Source organism: Perna viridis, chromosome 4 (genome assembly GCF_037379345.1).
Source record: "Perna viridis isolate PV_CMFRI_1.1 ecotype Kerala chromosome 4, ASM3737934v1, whole genome shotgun sequence".
NCBI classification, from domain to species: domain Eukaryota; kingdom Metazoa; phylum Mollusca; class Bivalvia; order Mytilida; family Mytilidae; genus Perna; species Perna viridis.
The window spans coordinates 160,176-165,129 of NC_142448.1; the positions used below are offsets into that span (position 1 = coordinate 160,176).

The window sequence follows — 4,954 nt, forward strand, 5'->3', positions numbered from 1 at the left end:
ACGACTTATGGTTCCCAGTGAAAAGGAGATTTCCATTACACATATACTGAAAACCTCAAAACCACGAATTCAAGAATCCACAAACTTGTGTTTCTTCCTTCATCCACAAAAATCGGTATCCATGAATTAAAATACATTCACAGTCTAGCAAGAAAATTTGAAATTCAATTAAAAATTTTCAAAATCAGACTACAAATAGAAAAGGAATTTTTTTTTTGGTGTGGCACCTTTGACCCCTTATAACTCGAAAATCATAAGAGATATCAGAAATCTGATTGAAAAATGTTGGCAGAGATTATTATAAAGAGTCCAATAAAAAAATATGAAATAGGATAAAAAAAAAAATAAAAAGTCAATTTTTTAGGGTGTGGCCCCTTGACCCTTATTACTCAAAAACCGTATAAGGTATCTAAAATCTGATTGAAAAACATTGGCAGGGATTTTCATAAGGAATCCATTAAAAAAACTTTTGAATCATACTAAACATAAAAAAGTTTTTTTTTCAGGGTGTTTGTCTCAATTTTGTACCCCTTTGATTCCAAAACAATAAAATACAAGGCTACCCTGTAAAAATTTTTAAAACAGAATTTTGAAAGGAACAGACTTAAATCTGCATCATAAAAATCAAATCACCAATAAGCTTCTCCTAACAATTCTAATGATAACACCTGATTTCCCCCTTTAAGCAACTTTTTTTCAAAGGGGGTGGGACAAAAACTTCCAAAAACTATAGGGTCCTCCAATATGCCCCTACAAACAATGTGTAGAAATTTCAAATATAATTTATAAGTTATACTTAAGTTATTGTAAATAAACTAAAGCTAATAGATGCCAACAACGACACTGCCAACGACAACAGGGTGATACCATTACATGACCAAAAAGTCTTTTTGCGGTCCTAATGGGCTATTAGCATTTGTTTTGTGGTGATTTTTTGTAACCATAATCTAATTTTGTTTAAATCAGATATTTGTCCACTATTTCTATGTCGTATACTATGCTTACAATATGATACTTAGTTAAAAACGAATGATTATGCCCTAATGTCAATAGTGTATGACACATGTTGCGGAATTGCATCATTGTTGCTAGATTATTACCAGATTATTCTCACTTGCAATATGACTGGTGCAGATGACAGAGCAGGACATGCTTACCCTTCCAGCGCTTCTGATGTCATTCTCGTTTTTTTTGTGGGAGTTCATATTGCTAGTGCGTTAGTTTTTTTGTGTGACATCTTGCTTCCCTTATCTTTAGTTTTTATGTGTTACCTTTTTTATTCAGTTCACTAAATTGTGTACTTAGATTGTCTCCATTTCATGTGTCACAGGCCATGTTTTTGGATTTTGACAGATTTGAATCATTCTACTGCTGACACTTCATTTTTTTTCATTTGTCGATATTGACTATAGTGGATGTGGAGGTATAAAGTTGAACCAACAAAACCATTTTGAGAGAAATAATTTTAGCTAAACCAACATACTAGATGTAAGTAAAAATTTCCTTGGACCCTGCAACCCTCCTCACTCTATTTGGAATGAGTTATCATAAGGAATTTTAAATTATTTTGGAATTTAGAAAGCAAGCTAAAAATAATTTGTAACACCAACTTATCATGGCAGCATGGCTAATGGGTAAGGTCATTTGAATAACAGGGGAAAAGGAAAACTTATTAACTCCCTTTATGGTTATGTCTCAACCTCACTGAATTTAGTGTAACCAATTAGTAGAACATCTGCCATAGTTGAGTAAACAAGTCAATGAAAGAGCAGTAACTGTAGCTCCATCCAGCATGGTGGATCTTGTCACAGTTATGTCAACCAAGTTGATGAAAGAACAATAACTGTAGCTCCATCCAGCATGGTGGATCTTGTCACAGTTATGTCAACCAAGTCAATGAAAGAGCAGTAACTGTAGCTCCATCCAGCATGGTGGATCTTGTCACAGTTATGTCAACCAAGTCAATGAAAGAGCAGTAACTGTAGCTCCATCCAGCATGGTGGATCTTGTCACAGTTATGTCAACCAAGTCAATGAAAGAGCAGTAACTGTAGCTCCATCCAGCATGGTGGATCTTGTCACAGTTATGTCAACCAAGTCAATGAAAGAACAATAACTGTAGCTCCATCCAGCATGGTGGATCTTGTCACAGTTATGTCAACCAAGTCAATGAAAGAGCAGTAACTGTAGCTCCATCCAGCATGGTGGATCTTGTCACAGTTATGTCAACCAAGTCAATGAAAGAGCAGTAACTGTAGCTCCATCCAGCATGGTGGATCTTGTCACAGTTATGTCAACCAAGTCAATGAAAGAGCAGTAACTGTAGCTCCATCCAGCATGGTGGATCTTGTCACAGTTATGTCAACCAAGTCAATGAAAGAACAATAACTGTAGCTCTATCCAGCATGGTGAATCTTCAGTCACAGTTGAAGCAATGGATGAATTCAATGAAAGAACAATTACTGTAGGTCCATCCAACATGGTCAACTATATGAATTACCTCTCCTTTTATTGTCAATATACTTTTTTCCTGACTATCTGAGACTATATATTCTGAGTAAGTACAAACTGTTTACCTTCTTGTGCTTTCAACAGCAATATTAATTTTGTCCTTGCGCTGGTTGTGTCTGCCTCATATGAAATTTTGGTTAAAATGATGCCCTTGAAAATAACAAAAACTTTCATATTTGGATTGTGTAATGCCTTCAGTAAAAACATGTTTTGAAAATCAGTTCTACCACATAGCTCTATTCTAGGTACTCTTATTACATTTAACATATTTGGGAATTACGTTTTCTTTTATACACTTTACATTATATAATTATGCAGACAAACTAGTCTATTGATGTTGTTATAAGATATTTACAAAAGGATAGTACACATATTTGGGTTGACTGGATTACAAGCAAATCCAGAAAAATACTCATAGTTAAGAATTTATTTTCTTATAAACGAAATAAACACATAACATGTAAAGATGAAGTAAAGCTAACAGGGAATCACCACTGATTTTTTACTAAATTTTAATACTGTGAAAGTACTATTGTTTGTGGGGTACCAATTTTCGTGGGTAAGGTAAACCATGAAATTTGATTCCCAACAAAAAAGATTACTTATTTTATTGTATGACAGGATCATAAAAACCATGAATTCAAGAATCAGCAAACTTGTACTTTTCCCCCAAACCAAGAAAATTTATACCCATAAATATAAGTACTTTTTCAGTACACATACATGTAATATAGCAAAATTGCAAGGCAACTTAAAGTTCTAAAAAAAAAATGAAATAAGTTGCATCGCATGGTGCAGTTTGATAGGACCAAAGAGGTAGAACCCTGCATAGAAATAATACATAACTACTTCCGTAAAACTTTGTTAGGTGTAAATAAGAATTCTGCACAGTAAGAGGTGAACAAGGAAGATTACCACTTCAGATTTTTTTCAATTATCTCAGTCATAAAATATTGTTGAGAATACCAATAAACAACAGCAACGTTAAAGATGAAAATGGCTTTGTTTATCTTTCATTCACACAATGATACATATCTTCTAATTTGGAGAACTGAAGTTCAAAAAAATAAAAAGTTAGATTCTTATCAAATATAAAAAGAGTATAACAGCAGAGAAAAGTTTCTCATTCTTATAAAAGAAAGAAAATTGCAAAATGCATATTGTACATGTAAATTGTGAATTAGTGCACATCCTCCTAAAATTGAAACAGACCTTTTTAAAAAAAACCTAAAACAATACCACAAGATGAACAACTATGTTCTATTTGTAATACTGTATTTTCTTATAAGCTGCAAGATACGAAAAAGATAGAAATATTGTGTTAAATGTACTGAAATCAAGAATTAAGTTACCACAGCCTTAATGAAGAAGAAATATACTTTTATTTGATGTGCTTAAAATTTGAGTTGCAACATGGAGAAAAAAATATCTATTTGATTATTACCAGTAATGTAATAACTGTATATTTAAACTGTGACATTGAATCACAATGATTTGCCTTAGAAACCAATTATATTTTGTGGTTGTACAGTAACTATTGGTTGTCTATAGTTGGGTAATGACCTCTTTAGAGCTCATGTTGCTTTATTAATTTTTAACTACATCACCAATGGTGAAATCAGGTCTAGGAGCCTTTGACTCTGTCCGTCCGTCAGTCTGTTCATCCATCTGTCACACATACATTTGTAGGAGTACCTACTTTGTGTAATCTGTAACTCAAAATGTATTAAAGCAACATTACTCAAACTTTGCATAGTAATTCTGTGCATATTAAAGACATACACTATTTTGCACTAGTATTACTAATTATTCCTATTATGGAGAAGTTTGATAAATTTTGCCTACATTTTTAGCATGTTTTAATAAGCCATTTTTTAGCATAATATACTATAATATTTCCATATGGAAATTTGTACCCCATACTGTAGTTATTTTACTTGCTTAGTGTAATGACGACACTTACATGTACATGTATAATGTGCTGACAAATACATTGTACATCACAAAATGCCAGTCAATAGGCATGTGTTGGTCTAGTCTTGTTTTATCATATTCAAAATCAAAATTTCACCATGAAATCTTATTAAAAAATGCTGTATTTATAGCTCTTAAATACAGGTTGACAGGAGCAAAATGTATTCTCTCATAGCTTGTAGAAAAGGGAGCACCTACCCTATAATAGTGAATTTATTTTTCTTGAAGTATATGTATATTTTACATGTAACTTTACACAGTATTTAATATTGATCAGCTTTCCACAAGTGCTTTCCTCGTGCATTTGAACTATGATTTTGTTTCTTTAATCACTCTACATAATGTTTTTGTTCGTGATATGCTCTAAAATGGGTCCTTTAATTTGGAAAAAATATAATTACTAGTAGATTATAATAGGGAAAAACAGTAGTGATTGTCTACAATAAATCAAACGTTTGTGGTAAGAATAC

General features: G+C 32.5%; 1 protein-coding gene across 4 annotated transcripts in view; it reads right to left on the reverse strand.

The window, feature by feature from the left end:
- The window catches only part of LOC148618342 (FERRY endosomal RAB5 effector complex subunit 3-like), a 32,160-nt gene that overhangs the window by 26,953 nt on the left and 253 nt on the right, over window positions 1–4,954 (reverse strand). For 2 of the 4 annotated variants that reach the window (XM_088577124.1, XM_088577123.1), the window contains exon 2: window positions 2,576–2,660. The gene's annotated coding sequence lies outside the window, so the exon portion shown is untranslated. Of the gene's footprint in view, window positions 1–2,575; window positions 2,661–3,476; window positions 3,562–4,885; window positions 4,905–4,954 lie in introns of those variants that run through there. The other 2 variants (XM_088577126.1, XM_088577125.1) reach the window with 2 other exon arrangements.